The following is a 19,862-nucleotide window of genomic DNA, read 5'->3' as shown; positions in this document are numbered from 1 at the left end:
GGTGAACATGCACTAGGAGTCGGCGTAAAGACCCATCAGCGTTGTGTGTGTGACTTCGCGCCAGAAGAGACCTGGAGGGTGCTGTGGTGAACGTGCACCCGGAGTAATGTAATCTTAGGGGCGTTGGGTACGCATGCCCTGCGGCCGCCTGAGACCTTCCTAACAGTCGTGGCCCGGACCGGCAGCCCCAGAGGAGCTGAGCTACCAGGCCGAACCACCGAGGTCCATTGAGGAAGTTCTACACAGAAGGCCCAGTCCGTTGAAGGAGAAGAGGAGAGTCGGATCGCACCCCCACGTATCGTGGATCACTGCCTGGGTGGGGTGCGGGCTTGAAAGGACACTCTCTCGGTCCCTCAGTCCTTCTGGCAACGTGAGCCTTTGCTTCGGCTCAGAATGGGGCCCATACTGACCAAAGGAGTGGCAGTACTGGGGCCAGACTGAGAAGCTGTGATTTATGTCATCGTTGATCCGTGTGGGGGGGCAACTGTTATTGAGGAGGCTGACTGTCGTAATACACATTGCCAATATTAATGCTAACGAACTGCCGGATTGTCATATGACGCCTGACAGCATTTCTGCATAACAAAGTACACAATTGTAGCACTAGCCAATGCATTATTTCTCCCTTGCAAAGTACAGGATTGCAGCGGCCCACATTGCATTATTTCTTAATTGCAAAGTAAATGATTGTAGTTACGCATTGCATTATTCCTTATTTGCAAAGTACATGACAGTAGTGGTGCGCATTGCATTATTTCTCCCTTGCAAAGTATGTGATCGGGCTGTGACGCATTGCCTTATTCCTTCATTGCACAGTACATGATTGTAGTGGTACACATTGCATTATTTCTCCCATTGCAAGTTACCGGGGTGTATCGTTACGCATTGTATTATTTCTCCTTCGCCCAGCACAGGATTGTATTGTTACGCAGCGCACTATTTTTTGTTGATTGCAACGTGTGTGATTCTAGCATTGCGACCAGCATAGCATTGTGAAAGCGGTGGTTGGGATTTCAACCTACCAGCCAGCTGGAAAGAATATTACCCTTTATTATATGTTGGCTTTTTTATTGTGTGGTCTGATCGGATATCTTTTCATATAAAGTTTATACTTGTTCTATCAAACTTGTGTGGAGTCCATTTGTGTTGTCACCAGTGGGTTGCTGTGGGCGTGGTTGCATATACTACACACTCGTGCCTTGGAGATAGGCCTGGCTGCTCGTGCCAAGCTACTAAGGGGGTGAGCAGTGCTATCTCAAAAGGTGTCCTTACTTGGCCTAATGTTGAATGGGAAGTTCCGGGTCGCGCATTTGGTGACAGTAGTGCGGGACTGGGACTCCGGCTTCCAACATTTTATTCATTTTCAATTCTGAATCACTCAGCATTCTTCAATCCTCTGACATTCTCCAAATATTTGAACAAGGGTTTTTGCTTTACTTCAAAGTGATACACTACAACAAACACCAAATTCTTTACTAACACCAGCTAGAACATTTCCTTTCTTGTGTGGTACCTATGCATTGAGCTCCCTTGTCCTAGCTCTTGGTAAACATTCATTGTTTTTCTTGTCCATTGAGAACTGGGCCACCTCAGAGGGTTGCTTAACCGTCCCGGGGATGTAATTACCTTTGTTTTTAGGTTAGGTTGTTTTTAGGTTTGGCTTGACAGTGCATTTGTCTGCAATCAGTTGTTAGCAATTCTTTAAAATATACATAGAAAACGATTTGGTTCAACCCAGAGGACAATTGTTCTTACTTCATTCTATTGACTGCGTGATGTATCCTCTCACCTTAGCTTTTCACTCAGTAAGATGGCCTGCTTATGAATTCTGTTCCTTTTCTAGCCTCTTTTACCCATTAATCTCCCTGATTCGTGTGGGTAGCGCCTAGATGCCTCTGGGCAGGAGTATGCGCTATATAAATATAAAATCAAATCAAACCTTTCAGGATTTGCTTCTATTGGAATACAAGAGTGACTCTTTTACCTCTGAAAAGTACACTCAATCATCACACTGTTTGTCATTTTCATTCATCTATCTCCTATGTCCATTTTATACAAAAAGCAATTATTTCTGCTAATTAGCCCCGAGTCAGGACAAGCATGTGAGGCTGGCTTTATTCTGATAAATATAATTTGCGCATGCAACACATACAAACAGCATGGTGTGAATGCTTGTGTTGACATGTGTACAAACTTTACAGCCAGACCTATTGGATTTGCCAAGGCGAGTTTGCAACTTGGTTACTTTGAGATTCAGAGCACCTCAGTGCACTGAAAGCCAGCGATTGTGCATACTCCATCGCCCCTCATCTCAGCCACATGCACTTTATTGAAATGGTGAATTCCTGCAGGGAAAAAAATACCCAGAAATCTATGTCATCTATCGATCCCTGCCTCCATGTCCTTGTAAACTGGCAACTCTTCCTGGCATTGTCGTGCGCACAACATCATAAACAGTGTCACTTTACCAGCACATCTGTGCATTCTGCACTCATCCATTATTGTCTGCAGTATAAACTGGATACCAGGGAGCACAGGAAGAGATTGTATCCTGGGGCACAATTTAAGACAGAAAAGAAGACTATTTCCTCCCTCATCCAGCAGTTGTTCCAACCAAGGGCACGAGGCTTGTTTCTGATAACGTTCCCGTTGCCAGCAGTTTTATTACAGCATGTGATATGTGTCACCCCTGAAAGCTGTTATTTGTTGTCTGGTCAAAAAATCCGCCTGCTATTTCAGCGTCAAATTATCAGTGCTTGGTGAGCGAAATTTTCAAGGTCAAGTGATTATTGTATTTTATTCTATAGTGCTGTTTATAACTAAGGTGGCCTCTGGCCTTTACACCACCCGAAGAGAATAATATCAGGGAAAGGTGGGGCTCGTACATCTGTGATCGCATGATGTAGCACAATTTGGAACAAACAGATGGTGTGGTCCAGGAATATGAATTTAGTACACTGGAGAAAACAAAAGTCGTAAGAGTAAGAATATGGGGATTTTTATATAAGTGTTGCATGCTCCTTTGATTTGTGACACCAGGAGTGCAGAGGGCATCCTCTGATTGGCTGGAATGACAGAACTTTGATGTTTCTGTAAGATTTACATTGCATTCAAAGGAGCTATGCAGATGGGAGGCAGGATCCATTTAGGTCGGACCAATGGCAAAGAGACACAGGATAGAATTCCTACACTCAGGGGCCGATTCCAATCCGGGTCGGAAGGGCACCGAACACGATCCGGCCAGAAAAACTGCGAGCCGTACGCGTGTTTTCCGCCTGACACGTACAGCTGTACAAGCGAGCAAGTACGAACGAGCTACGTGAAATTCACCGACCGAGTCGTTTCCGGGTCTGAACCGCTCCGTACGTCTCGGTCGTAAGCTAACCGTGGCATGCAATGGATGCGATTTACGACTGAGCCAATACGATGCACGCGTCGGACAGCCGGTACGAGCCGGAGTGTCCGGCTCGCAAAACGTCCAGGTGGTTGCCTTTGGGGGTCCGCGTCGGACCCCCAGTCACCCGCAGCCCTACGATTCGGACACAGGGGGAGACCCAAGGGTCCCCCAACACAGGCATGTATGGTGCGGATGGCACCAACGCGTACCAACTGTAGGGGGCGCCCTTGTGCGAGACGTACCCATTCAGTCAATTGGAGCCTATGTACGCGTTGTACGACCGGCTTCCATTGACTTCTATTGGAGTCCGACCGAACCGAGTCCGGCAGCATACGGCCGCATCGTACTCGGTCGGAGTGCAGGACTCCGGCTTGGTCGGAAAACACTCGGGATCCGGCTCGGCAGATTGCTTTCTGACCCGGATCAGAATCGGCACCTCAGAATAAAGAAGAAATGTGTACTGGTCAGCTGAAGTAGGTCACTAGGTGGGACAGGGAAAAGACATATAAGGCCTCCAGTGGGAAAATCATTCAGGATTCCTACTTACAATCCGGAGATGAGCATAAAGGTTAAGAGAGAGAGTAGAGGATGTGGCATTGCGGTCAGAGCTGCCGAATCTGGAACTGGTGAACCAGCGTGGAGCTTCGGTGTCAGCTCAACATCCTGTGATTCTGGGCAAACCACTTAATTTTTCCGTGCCTAAAAAATGAATCTGACCTTGTGTAATGTAAGAGGTGCTCATGCAAAGTACTCCAATACTTTTGGGTCGAGTTTGTGCTATGAAAACTGCACACAAAAAAATAAATTCAGAAGGCTGAAGTGGTTGGTCACATCAGAAGTATCTCAAGGAGAGTCTGGAGATGATGATTGGTTTCATGAACATTTTCTGCTTATTGTTCTTGTTGATACACCAGAGTTTATTTTTTTTCCAAAGAGTTCACAAAGTCCTCAGTGTCCACCAGTCCTATGCTCAAAGTACTACATAGTCAGGTGAGCAAGTAGCACCCCTTTAGGACCTGACACACAGTCTGCAGGACATTTTTTGAGCTTTAACCCAAATGTTTCTAGTCCCTGATAACCCCCTTCTCTGTCAAAATGCAGCAGCAAATAGGATATGCACATTGTTTGTGATCTTTATGGAAAGAGAATGGGGAGCTGACCATAACAACAAACTTGCTTTGATGAGGAGTGGCTCATGGGAGATTACAGGAAATACCTCAGGTCAGTGCACCTCCTCACCAACACTCCTTCAAAACTGAATAATCTCATCTCACGTGTTCACCATAGTTGGACACTTGCATCTCATCCGGCCATACTGGGCAACTTAAGCACAGGTAGCTTTTTTTCAGTTGGGTGAGAGACTAATGCTTCTGTCCATGTCCATGGTTTAGAATATGTATTAGTCCCCATAAAGTCACAGAAAACTATACAGTCAGTAATACATGAAGAATAAATCTGTCATGAACAGCATAGGGACATTATGGATGATGGAAGTGGACTTCTGCAAGCTTAGGGTTGTAATTGATGGAGGGAGACAATGGCCAACATGCCTCATGCTTGCTCTGGGCCACAACGTTTGGTGGAAGGCAGTGGCTAACATGTCCCATGATGGCTTCAGGGATTTTACATGGTCTGGAATAAAGGATGGGCTTCAAGACCTTCTTCCTCCACCTATGCTCCCAACTTGCCACAATGACCGGAGGCTAGTATTATGCACGCTTAAAGCTTCTCTAACAACACATTAGACACATGTTCTGTAGGCATTAAATAATGCCTAGTAAACACTTCCACATTTGCACATTCGCCCTTCAAAGATATCGTCCATCCTTCCACCAGCCAGGAAATCTTTGATTGCCATGACTCTGCTCAATGAATGAGCACCAAACCTATCCATGTCCAGACCCTCATTTATAACCAATCCAACCCATCTAGCAATGCTCACTAAAGAAACATCCTTAAAAGCCTTACTTAAGAGATCGAAAACTGATCCACAATATCCGTTCTAAACTGCAACCGCAGCACTCATGCTCCTGCATACAGTCAACTACACACAACATTTTGCTCAAAATTGAGATTAAAAAAAATATTCAGATAAAACCTTTTTCTTTTCCAAAATTTGAAATACACGCCATCAGGTCCACAAAACCTGTTAATGACCTCAAAGGCTTTCACATGCAATGCTCTTCTAAATTACATACAAATTAGCATAGCTGTCACCTTCTGACTAAAGCTCTTCAGATCTAAAAGTCTGTTATCTGGGCAAGACTGAAAAAAATTAGTATCAGATTCATGTCGCAGGGCAACCAATGTCTTGCCCTATGTGGTCTTATTAACCTAATACTCTTTATATGTCTTCATACCAAACCATTTTTGCCAGCTGACCTACCATCTACCCAAGAATGACCTTCTGAGACAACCCATCTAGAAAAATGTTTTGTTGTGTAACTTAAGCATTTCGTAAAGGTTTCTACAAAAGATTATCCACAAGAAATACAGGAGCCTCCAGGGGATCTGGACTCCTTTCCAGGCACTAATATACCAATACTTTGAATATACCCAGTGTCTTTTCCTTGTTCCCAGAGCTCAAGAGTCCTCTGGGAGATCTGCACCCTTTCTTGAAATGTCTATAAGAGTCTCAGATCCCCGGAAACTCTCCACACAAAAAGGAGTTGTTTTCCATCTCTACATACCAGCAAACCTTCTCACAACAGAATCAGAAAAATTATCTTGTGCGTAGGTTTTGTGACTTCTGGAAGCCGCTCAAAATGGTGTGACCAGCACAATATGTCTCTCATCACCTTCAGAAGAGCTCTCTGAATCACAGGAAAAGGGAATCCTTATCCTATGAACTGATGAAATGCATCCTCCGATGTTGCCCCAGGATCTGGCTTCCAGCTAAAATACATTCTAAATTGACATGTCAATCTGCAGGCAAATAGATCTACCTCCTTTGGAAGCCACCCTTGCATAATCCACATGAAACACTACTGATCCAGTATCCAGTTACTTTAATCCACAGGGTATCTCAAAATCTGATTTGTGACCTGTAAAATACTTCATTTTCAGTGAAATTCTGTGCTCCAAACAAAAGTACCAAATATCGTTCGGCAAGTGTACCAGCTGATGAGACCTGCTCAAACCTAAACAATGTGTGCATCTATCGGCTGACACATTGTCTATCTGTATCAGAACTGTATTGCCTCCTAAAGTGTCCTGGAAACACTATAAAACTCCATTGTAAGTTCCAAACAGTTTATGTGCTGGACTTTCTCCAACTCTGCATAATGACCACCTGTCTCCCGATGCCCCAACTGAGCACCTCATCCATGAAGGCTCCTCTCTTTCTCTAGAATAAAATATTGCACAGAGCCAATAATCATGCATCCATTCCATTCCTCGAAATCATCTAGCCATCATATCAACTCTTCCGTCACTTCAATCATTGACACCACTTTGTCTCAATGCCACCAACGTGTCCTTAAAGCACCAGACTTAATTCTTAGCAACACCTGGTAATGTAAAGGCATGGGTAAAATAGCTTGGATTGACAGAGAAAACAGACCAATCACCCCTGCCAAATCCCACAGAAACATGTCTCCTTCTCCCAGAATATGCCAAGCCTGCTTCATTATTAACATTATCTTCTCCCTGGTTGCAAATGTCTCACCTGAATCGTGTCTATCTGAATATCCAGAAACTCCAACAATCTGAATGGAGACATCACTGACTTCTCTGCACAGATTACGAAATCCGAACCTTCTGGCAAATACCTGCCTATCCACATCTGATCCACTAACTTCTTCTGAACGTGCAACTTTATCAAGATGGTGTCCAAGCAGAAAATCAACCAGGCACCTCTCTCTCTCTCTCTCACTCTCTCTCTCTTTCTCTCAAGAAAGCCACTACTGGCATCATTACACATTTGAAACATTACGGTGCTGAAGAAAAACTAACAAGCAAACTCTAAAATTGGAGTAGCTGACATTCCCATTTGATTAACAGAAAGACCTTGCTCTCCTAATCCATAGGCATTGTGAAGTGTGCATCATTCAAGGCTAATTTCATGACCCAACCTCTCTTTAACACATCTCTCATTGGAAGGTACTCACAAAACACCCTATATTTGCCTCTTACTGCAAATATTGCTCCCTTGTTCAATTAATGTCTGGTTTTGGACTTTACCAACTCCTTGTGTTCCTGACATAAAACCAACTCGCTTGGTTCAGTGTCCTGCACAAGCAATTCCACAAACTCTATTCTGTAACTCCAAATGGCCTGCAACACCCATCGGTATCCCCCCCCCCTCTCTCTCTCTCTCTCTCTCTCTCTCTCTCTCACTCACTCTCTCTCTCTATATATATATATTTCTGTTCTTTTTTTTCACCCGCCTTTTGCCCAAATCAGTCTGTGATGCTTCTCTAACTGAAGCTGCAATTTCAGACTGGATCTTTTTGTTAATAATCTCGTGGCTGGAAAGTGGAAACACTGTCAGTATTCTCCACTGCTAGCGAATCTAGCCCCACAGATATTAATTCTTCCTAGTATGCACACTATCACCAGAACATATTACATATCCAATTAATGTTCTCACTACATAAGAAAAAATCTTTCCTTTTGACAGCCACCCGAAAATAGAAACTGGACTGTGTCGCTCTGTGAGGGGAACACACGTCACCAAAATCAGCTGTGATGCGGCAGGCTTGACGCGCCCTGTGTGTAAACATACTTTATATAAACAAGGCAAACACATCCGAATAGCTGGCAGAAGCTTGCGAGTGGTTTGCTCGAGGATGAGTGACCATCCCACGGCCAGGATTCTCAGCAGATGCAAGAGCACAGCCATCAACAGCTGGATCACAATGCTCAGCTGTCAACTAAAGGCAGGCGACACCAACGCTGAGGACACACCCAGCGCTGCACCTTCGTGCTTGGCCCCAAAACACATAAATCCAACGAAAAAGTTTGACAAGATATGAAAATGTAATGGGCTGGTGACCAAATACGACAATATAACACTAAAATCAAAGCTAAAACATCCACCTAACGTGAGTCAATACATTTTAAGTGAACCTCTTCAATAAAAGATCCCTAAATCAACCCCAAATACAGAAAACATCTAGGGGCAGATTTATGAGGCCCGTTGCGCCATCGGAACGTCACTTTTTGTGACGTTCCGTGGCGCAGAAGCCTGCGTGATATTTATCAGGCAGCACTGAGCCACTTTTGTGGCTTAATGCTGCCTCATAAATATCAGTCCCTTTAACGCAGTGTTCTGCGGTAAAGGGGCGTGCAATGGGTGTTGCTGGGGGCGTTCCCAGCAACATCCATGGCCTTTTGACACTGCCCCAGATTTACGAGAAATCGTAAATCTGAGGCAGCGCCAAAAGCTTACGCCTCCCCAGGGGAGGCGTAAGGGAGGCGCAACAAGGAGAAATATCTTTATTTCTCCTCGTTTTTCCTTTTTCTATGTGTGCTGCATTCTGCAGCACCCATACAAAGAGGAAAAACCTCTTGTGATTATTTTTGTACGGAAAGGTTTTCCTTCCTATACAGAAATATTCATCCCCGCAACGCAGGCACCCTTGCACCATGGTGCAGAGGTGCCTGCGTTGGCGCAGGCAGCCCATTGTGCGCCGGCGCAGGGGAAAAGGACAGGAATGCGCTGTATTTTATAGATACGGCGCATCCCTGCCCTTTTCTTTTGCCGTAGGGAAGCGCAGCAGGAAGGCCTGCTGCGCTTCCCTACGGCAAAACCTCATAAATCTGCCCCCTAGTATAGAGGGTTACGTAACCTCGAAAGCAGAAAGTAATTAAAAAGAAGTAGCTGCTGATACATGGGTTTCACCTAGAGACTGGATTATGATGGGATGTCTGTTCTTTGATGTGCTGCAGATGTGGTCATTAAAAGATGCTGTGCATTATGCTGTACTCCGGTCTTATAATAAAATCATCACCAATGAAGCACTTAAATTGCAAGAGGCTACAATGTCACAATATCAATGAAACACTTTATTACAGCAACTTAAAAGATAGAAACAGAAGATAAATCACCGCCTACCTGAGCACTTGAAGTGTAAATTAATTTTAAAAAATAAGGTTGAAAAGCACTCTTTGAAACTGCTTTTACGCTAAAGATAAACTATTTTTAAAGGGATGTCAACAGTGTGCACAGGGGAGGGGGTGAAGTCTAGCCTCTAACAAGATGGCCAGCTCCCTTTAAGTTGCATCAACCACGCAACATCCTGCAGTGAAATTGTCAGTCAGTGGGGAAGCAGACAGCCTCGGTAACAATGGGAGACTGTATTGGAAGGGGCAGAGAAACCATGCTGTCCAGAATCTAGCATGATAGTTCCTGAAGAGACCCAAACAAGTGTGGGCTGAGTGCTACACTGCACGCCGTCTGTAGCGCCAGGCTACCACTGGCCTTACCTCTCTGTGTCCCAGCAGCCAAACTCTGTGAGGGCTAGGCAGGCACTCACAATCTGAGAACATGATGCAGCCTATGCCTCCGCCACAAGGACCATCCAGCAGAGGTTGACAGAGGTACGGGAATAGGGAAGGCCTCTTGACTCCCTCACATCCTGAACTGTGTGTGAGAGGTGGGGGAGTGTCTTCTTGTTAAATGACTCTACAACCTTACTTGGAGCGAGAACCTGGAATGAGTGGGGACTGTCTCAGCCAGATGGTGCACTTGCGGCTCATGACTTTGGTACTACGCAACAGTCCAATGGTCCTGCCACGGCACTCACTGTGGACCACCATCCAACACTGGGAATGATAGGACACAGCTCCATGAGCCTTCAGCATCCGGAGCGGGCTGTTGCTAGGGCTTGTCCTGCCCGGCATGACCACGCATGACGATCAGAGGCTGGCGTAGTGCCAGTGGGCTGCGACCGATTGTAGCTCCTACACTACACCTCGCATGCTGGGGAACGCTGTTGCTGGATCTCCAAAGTGAGTTGATGACCTGATGGAACTTACTGCCCTGTCATGGATCATGGTAACAGTGCACATTCCTGGAAGTACTGTGTCATCAACCCATGTGGCTCTCACCAGAACCCACATCTCCATCTTATTCAGGGGTTTCCAGCACATGTGGAATGGTTCCTGTGATGCCTCACTGGCTGCTCTGGTTCTCCTATCCTCTTACGTCATTCAACTACTGCTGATTGCAAGGTGACCACAGGTGACGTCTGAGGTAGGGAATGACTATAATATGTGCCAGGTTATCTGCATCTGCCCATTCGCTTTCTACCTTCCCTCCAAAGTGTTGTAATTCTTGGCTGGCGCACTACTGCCTGGACATTCACACATACACAGGTTCTATTCTGAGCAGTCTGAGCCCCTCCTGGATTGCACATTGCCAGACATAGAGGATGGAAACACAAGATTATCCAATGTCCTGCCCCCCCCTCTGATTTTGTTCCTCTAACCCCTAATATCAGAGGGCAAGGCAGCACGCCAACTCCTCTTCACGGAAGTAGTGGCCGGCAAGCAGAAGACAGCCACCCACTATGACCGACATAATGTTGGAAACCATGCTGAGAGAACTTATCTCAAATAAATCGACCATAGACTTATTAGTCAGTGAAGATAATAAATCCAACGCAACTAAAATCAAATCTATGCAAGCAGGCATTCCAAACATGTCTGGATACACCTGAATAGAAAGGTGGGGCTCTGGAAGAAAGACTAACTGTATTTAAAAGCCACCCAGACATGGGTCAGGAATTATGGACACTGAGGAAGAAATTGGTAGCGATGGAAGACTGTAGTAGACAGAACAATGTCCGCTTTAAGGTCATCCCAGAAGGGGTGGAGGCAGATGATGTAGTTGTTTTCTTGACGTCGTTCCTACTAGAGCTCACTGGCCTCACATTTGGAGATCCAAAATGCCCACAGGTAATGAACAAGCATGAGCCGGAACCAGTCAGCACCTTGGTCGATCATAGCCTGCTTCCTCCACCACCAATTGGCCCGACAACTAGCGGTGGCGGTAAAGCAATGTACCAGCCCATTCACATATAAAGTTGCAAAAATATACATAGCATATTTGACAAAGGGATGGTGCACTCAAGGAAAAAGTCTTTTCAAATATCCCAAAGATTGTTTCTTTATTCTTATTCAAAATCCAAGGACAGTCAAGCTCAGCCAACGCGTTTCGTTCTTATAGAACTTCGTCAGGGCTGTAAATCAATACAAATAAAAACATACATGTATACAAAAACACTTCTTATACCACATAAAACACAACAACCTACATTGCCAACAGTACATATATATCATGACAATACCATATATTACATACAAATGATTAAAATAATAGCACAACACCAAACACAAACAAAATAAGTATCACAAATAAATACATTATATACAATTTGTACTAAAAGGGGGGGAGGGGACATATTAGACAAATGTACGTTCAGGACAAAGGTAAAATTATCACACAAAAAAACAACATACATATCCTACCTCAACATGCATGTTATTCAATGTTCTAAAAGACGAAAAATACCATTTAAAGCGTATATAAATGAAAGCCTAAACTATAAGTGAGTTTATAGATATACAATAGGGAGATGTAGGGGTCCGTATGCCTAAAAGGTACCGGTGGTTTGTATGACCAATACCCTATTCAATGAGAGAGCTATTATAATATTTACATAAATTCTTACCATGGATACTTTAAGAAACGGACTTCACGAAACTCAAAGGGATCGACTTCCAATAGATATAAAATTTCATGTAAAAAATAGGAGTATGACCTAATGAAAATAAATTTAAGGAAACAGTTATTACAGCCCCTTACGGGCATGGAAGACCTAGATCAGATGGGAATATTTACATTACAACGCTTTCCAGTTGAAAATGAACGCTATCTTACCTTTCCAAGTCGCTGAAAGGTATACGTATGGGTACGATCGTGTGTAAGTCACCAGGTAATATAAATGACAGTCAGATTCTTATTCAATCACTACGTGTCAAAGGCATTGTTCTGTCAACATTGTTGTTGTATATTTATGCCCAATGTGTGGGCTGTTTACTTCTAAAGGAAAACAACACGAGAATAGAGAGTTACACGAAAGCCCATCTATGATTTCAAGTTGAATCACAGGTCCCATTCCGAAACACATCTCCTAGTGTTAACTAAGAATAAAAGAAAGAAGCGACGGCCTATATCTCCCATTCTAACTCATGTATATAGATTTAGTAACATATGTATCCTACAGCTATTGCGCACCGTAAAGAAAACGACGCCATCCGAAATCAAAGACATGATTTACAATGATAATGGACAGGAAATTGTAAACCACAAGTTTCTATAGTTATTCTAAATATTTACGTGCTCCCTAAGTGATTATACTTGCGGTATGCAAGCAGTATCATAAACCCCGCCATAAAAATAAACACACACAAAACCAACAAAGTATTCCCAGAATTCGTAAGATAGCGATTCCTGAATATCCCACAGTATTTGTATTATCGGTATTATATCCGCGCAAAGTCCACACAATTTCCGCCATAAAAAGGAAACACACACGTAAACAAGGTAATGACCTCATACATAGTAAAGTAGCAATGTATGATTGCCTGAAAACGTTTAAACTCGTAAGGTTATATTAATGCAAAGCCCGCTGAAACATAGTCACCAACGGCACCTTGGGCAAGAAATCAAAATACTTCAAACATATCCCACTACTTCACTACTCTTAATCCAATGCAAACGTCTTGTCTCACCTTTAAACGAGCGCGCTTCTCCTGATTACCGGCGAACCAATTCCAAACGATCGAGTGTCTTAAATACGCTCCACCTACATATCCCGTGACAAAACCGGAAGTATCAGTGGGCTACTCATGTAATGGAACTACGGTTATATCCTATGGGCGCCATGTTGAAATGGTGTGCAAACATAGAAATCAAGACATAAACAGTATTGTACTAAGTAAATGCAAGGTCCATTAATATTTATCTATATATTTTTAAGAGATAAAAAGATAAAACACCCATTAGGGTCAAATCAAAAAAGTTTTTTAGATATACTCCATCGATATTAATATACCCCATAGGAATTGTAATAAGGAGGTGTACGAGAACCAGGCTTGTACAGGGTTATCCTAAAAGAACGCAAGGTACGTCCGTATGTATCTATATATTTTTCTAGGTTATCGGTATACCATCTGGTATTTATAAGATATTCAGTGTAATTGATCAATATTGATTCAAACATGGACGCCATATTCGAGTTATAAAAAAAAATATAACGATCCTAAGTAAATGTCAATCATTTGTATCCAAATTTTATATGCGTTCCAGACGCGCGCCTTGGTCATATATATTACTGACAGGCGAAAGATTTCAACTACTAGAGTATGAAAACACGTTTCAATTTGGCGAAGAGAGCCCATAATGGAAAATCATACGTATATGTGAGGCGAAAGATTTCAACTGCTGGAATATAAAAACACGTATCAATTTGACGGAGAGAGCCCGTAGGGGAAAATCATACGTATATGTGATGCGATGGTTGTCCACTATCATTACAGACTCCAATGAAATAAAGGGAGTCACCTGCCCAATTGGGCACAAGAAAACCAGAGAAATCATAAGCAATTACTACCATGCCCAGCCGGGCTCGGTATGTGAATCTTATGTTTCTTAAAAACACTGAGTAAACACGAGTCGGAACGGCAGAGGGGAAACTTAGAAACAGTCGTGAAAGGCAGACATAATGTCGGTATGTAACCTAAATATAAATGCCAGAGGGAAAAAGAGAAAAACCACAAGAGCACAAGATCATTGATTCAGGGTATTCATTAGAGAGGCGAGTCATGAGAATCGTTCAGACCTAACAATATGGGTAATGATCTATAAACATGTTAGATATTTTAATGGTTTGTAGAACAGTCAACCAACTTATAACAAAAAATCAGTGTGTTGACTGTACAAAGATGTCAGACAACCCAAAAAGTTAGGGAAATGTTAACTAAATTCCTACAGAAACCGGTGTGTTGAATGTACTAATACCCCAACATCTTCCCCTATAAAAAGTAGTGCATTTCCCCATCTGTGTTGTGCCCCAAGCTGATTGCTCTCAATCGACAGATCCATTTGGATTCTTTTTGTCTCAGCAACAGGTCCCTGTTGCCGCCTCTCCTAGGTTTGGGAACATGTTCTATGGCATGAAACCAAAATTTGTCGTCCTCTGGATGTTCCATGGTATAGTGGTTAGTGATAGGATATCTAACATCTTTAGATTTTATGGCCCTTCTATGTTCTTGAATCCTTAGTTTTAAACTCCGGATAGTACTTCCGACATAGATTATACCACATCTGCATCCCAAGACATACACCACATGAGTTGTGTTACAATTTATGAAACTTTCGATCACAAACTGTCTCGAGCTGTTATAACAGAAAACCGAAGTTTTATTTTTACCCAGCGGACAGATATTGCATGTTCCACAGGTAAAAAAACCTTTGGGTTTATCTGGTAACCAAGTTTGCGTACTTTGGGGAGTGGTTATATAGCTCGGACACAATGTTCTTTTTAAGGAAGTGCCCTTTCTGTACGTAATGGATGGTTTGTTATTAATCACATCTCTTAAACCAGGAACTCCCATCAAAAGGTGCCAGTGTTTTCTGAAAATGTTAAAAATGGTGTTACTGTGGCAAGTACACTGAGTTATAAATCTAGCTCTGGTGTTAATTACAGGCTTTTTTGGTTTATCCTCTAGTGTCATATTCCTACTCATCTTGTTGACTCTAAGTTCAGCTTTATCCAAAGTCGTCTGATCATATCCCCTCTTGAGGAATCTGTTCTTAGTATCATTGATATGTGTGTGAAACATATCTTCCTCGCTGCAATTACGTCTGACCCTCACCATTTCACCGAAGGGAATATTTTTCTTTACAGAGTGGGGATGTGCACTGGTCGCGTGCAACACAGCGTTACACGCTGTCTCCTTCCTGTACAGATTACTATGTATTTGTCCTTGTCTAATGTAGAATTGAATATCAAGGAAATTAATGCGTTCTTTGTGATACATCATAGTAAACTTGACATTGTACATGTTGTTATTCAAAAAGGATACATATTGATCAAGTTGGTTTACCGATCCAGACCAAAGACAAATCACGTCATCAATATACCTCCCCCAGTACACGATGTAATTGGTCCAGGGGGAGGCATCTCTGTTCCAGGCATGCTCCCTCTCAAACCAACCCATGAAGAGGCAGGCGTAAGAGGGAGCAAACCTAGAACCCATTGCAGTACCGTGTATCTGCTGAAACCATTCACCATCAAACAGGAAATAGTTATTATCCAGGATGATGTTAATCATAGTGATAATCATCTCATTGTAGTCATAAAATTTCGCATCCTCTCTATCCAGAAAGGATTGGACTGCCTTAATACCAAAGATCTTGTTAATACACGTATAAAGGCTCTCTACATCTAGAGTAACAAACATCAGGTCTTCAGACCATTCAAAATCTTTGAATTTCATTAGGATATCTTTGCTGTCCCTTACATATGAAGGTAAATTGGGGACATATTTCTGGAGTTTAAGGTCAACAAATTCTGACATTTTCTCCGTCGGTGAGCCCACCCCGGAGATGATTGGTCTGCCTGGAGGGAATTTCCCACCCTTATGTACCTTTGGCAATACATAGATGCAAGGAAAATTAGGACAATTCACCCACATAAAGCGGCACTCATCTTCACTAAGAAGGCCCGATTCCCTCCATTCCAGTAATTTAGCATTGATCCTCATTGTACTGCTAGGGATGGGGTTTTCCTTCATCCTTCGATAGTGTGCCTCATTATTCAGTTGTCTAGAGATCTCCTGCATGTAGTCCTCACGATTCATTACAACGATGTTCCCGCCTTTGTCGGCCTCTCTTATAACGATATTTTTATCCTTATTCAACCTCATCAGAGCTGACCTCTCAGTTGCTGTAATATTGTTAACTACTTTAGGAGTGAATCTTTGAGGAGTTTCGATGTTATAAAACTCCTCTGTGACCCTGTCATAAAACTCATCAATGTTGTGGTGATAGGAGTGTGTAGGTATGAATTTTGACTTGGGGCGTAGCCCACTATCAATGCTCGCACTGTGGTTGATGTCAAGATCCTCAAGGACCGTGGTCATATCTACCTCATCATCCGGGTTTAGGGAAAGTAGACAGTGTATCTCACGGACCTCTCGTATAGTGTGTGTACCACCACTTTGGGAATCTCTCTCACCCCCAGGTTCATGTGGTCTGGTTGCAAAGAAATCCTTTAGTTTTAATATCCTAGTAAATTTGAAAAGGTCAATATGTAGATTTGCACAATCTCCACCTTGTGTGGGGCAGAAATTAAGACCCTTACTCAATAGATTTATTTCATCATTGTCCAAAATTTTATTTGAGAGATTTATAATTTTCAAATCAGTATTTGCATTCTGACTGGTCATTGGGTACCCTGTCCTTCCAAGTCCACCCCCCGTTATTTCCTCACTTTGGGCACTGCACCTGACTTGTTCGGCAGGGGTCCCTTTTTGTTTATTCTTTGTTCGCCTCCCTCCCCGCCTCTTTTTGTTTGATCTCTTTTTTGTTGGAGGCGGTTGCTTATCCTGAGGTTGGCTAGTTCTTTTTGAAAGGACGAGGCCCCCTCTTCTAAAGGGACATCAGGTAATACATTGCTTGATGTGGAACTACCCAAGGAGGAAAAAGATAGGTTGCTGTTGGAACCTGTTTCCTCACTAATATCTCTATCATCTCTAGTTCTCTTCTTATTAGCATCCTCAGTTCCCTGTAGCCCATCAAACTTCTTGGCGAAGGTGTATATTCTGCCATTTTGGTAGTCCCTATCATCCCTTCTTATTTTACTTAATTTCTTGTTCTTCAAATACTGTTGATGATCATCCATCACCTGTTTTAATATCAGATAGTTCTTCTCAATCAAATCCTTCTCATTCAAACTATTAATTTCTTTTTCCAAAGTTTCAATCTCTGTTTTTAGTTTCTCCCCCTTCTCTGCAGCATGTCTAACTAATATTTTCATCATCGTAGTAGATGCACCCTCCAGATTACACTCCCATTCCTTAAGTAAATCTCCACTCAGATCCTCAAAAGTCGGGAAAATTAGGATACGGAGTCCCCTCAGAATTTTGCCATTCTTCATGTATTGTTCCAAGGTGACTCCGTCCCACCACCTGCTTAACTCTTGTTTCCGTAACTTTTCCAGTTTAATAAACAATGCTTTAAGACTCGTATTAGCTGTATTAGCTTCAGTTGTTGTGTTTTTGGAGACACTAGTCCCAAAGAGATCCATAGCTAATTCTTCACGTCCATCCTGAAATCTAGGCATGGTGTCTGAGGGTATAAAGCCCTCTACTTCGAATCAAATTTATGAAATAACAGATGGAAAAGGGTGCAGAACGGTCAAAATACAATATGAACAAAAAAAACCCGTACGGCTGACCAATGTTCAGCACACCAAATCCTAGTTCAAAATGCAGTTTCTTTAGTTGGTGCAAAGACACATCCAGAGCAGGCCGTACTTGTGCTCTACTGGAAAACCAGATATACAAACTTATATTTGACAAAGGGATGGTGCACTCAAGGAAAAAGTCTTTTCAAATATCCCAAAGATTGTTTCTTTATTCTTATTCAAAATCCAAGGACAGTCAAGCTCAGCCAACGCGTTTCGTTCTTATAGAACTTCGTCAGGGCTGTAAATCAATACAAATAAAAACATACATGTATACAAAAACACTTCTTATACCACATAAAACACAACAACCTACATTGCCAACAGTACATATATATCATGACAATACCATATATTACATACAAATGATTAAAATAATAGCACAACACCAAACACAAACAAAATAAGTATCACAAATAAATACATTATATACAATTTGTACTAAAAGGGGGGGAGGGGACATATTAGACAAATGTACGTTCAGGACAAAGGTAAAATTATCACACAAAAAAACAACATACATATCCTACCTCAACATGCATGTTATTCAATGTTCTAAAAGACGAAAAATACCATTTAAAGCGTATATAAATGAAAGCCTAAACTATAAGTGAGTTTATAGATATACAATAGGGAGATGTAGGGGTCCGTATGCCTAAAAGGTACCGGTGGTTTGTATGACCAATACCCTATTCAATGAGAGAGCTATTATAATATTTACATAAATTCTTACCATGGATACTTTAAGAAACGGACTTCACGAAACTCAAAGGGATCGACTTCCAATAGATATAAAATTTCATGTAAAAAATAGGAGTATGACCTAATGAAAATAAATTTAAGGAAACAGTTATTACAGCCCCTTACGGGCATGGAAGACCTAGATCAGATGGGAATATTTACATTACAACGCTTTCCAGTTGAAAATGAACGCTATCTTACCTTTCCAAGTCGCTGAAAGGTATACGTATGGGTACGATCGTGTGTAAGTCACCAGGTAATATAAATGACAGTCAGATTCTTATTCAATCACTACGTGTCAAAGGCATTGTTCTGTCAACATTGTTGTTGTATATTTATGCCCAATGTGTGGGCTGTTTACTTCTAAAGGAAAACAACACGAGAATAGAGAGTTACACGAAAGCCCATCTATGATTTCAAGTTGAATCACAGGTCCCATTCCGAAACACATCTCCTAGTGTTAACTAAGAATAAAAGAAAGAAGCGACGGCCTATATCTCCCATTCTAACTCATGTATATAGATTTAGTAACATATGTATCCTACAGCTATTGCGCACCGTAAAGAAAACGACGCCATCCGAAATCAAAGACATGATTTACAATGATAATGGACAGGAAATTGTAAACCACAAGTTTCTATAGTTATTCTAAATATTTACGTGCTCCCTAAGTGATTATACTTGCGGTATGCAAGCAGTATCATAAACCCCGCCATAAAAATAAACACACACAAAACCAACAAAGTATTCCCAGAATTCGTAAGATAGCGATTCCTGAATATCTCACAGTATTTGTATTATCGGTATTATATCCGCGCAAAGTCCACACAATTTCCGCCATAAAAAGGAAACACACACGTAAACAAGGTAATGACCTCATACATAGTAAAGTAGCAATGTATGATTGCCTGAAAACGTTTAAACTCGTAAGGTTATATTAATGCAAAGCCCGCTGAAACATAGTCACCAACGGCACCTTGGGCAAGAAATCAAAATACTTCAAACATATCCCACTACTTCACTACTCTTAATCCAATGCAAACGTCTTGTCTCACCTTTAAACGAGCGCGCTTCTCCTGATTACCGGCGAACCAATTCCAAACAATCGAGTGTCTTAAATACGCTCCACCTACATATCCCGTGACAAAACCGGAAGTATCAGTGGGCTACTCATGTAATGGAACTACGGTTATATCCTATGGGCGCCATGTTGAAATGGTGTGCAAACATAGAAATCAAGACAT

This window comes from Triturus cristatus, chromosome 9, assembly GCF_964204655.1.
Source record: "Triturus cristatus chromosome 9, aTriCri1.1, whole genome shotgun sequence".
Taxonomy (NCBI): domain Eukaryota; kingdom Metazoa; phylum Chordata; class Amphibia; order Caudata; family Salamandridae; genus Triturus; species Triturus cristatus.
Note: the sequence above shows the minus strand (reverse complement) of the source record.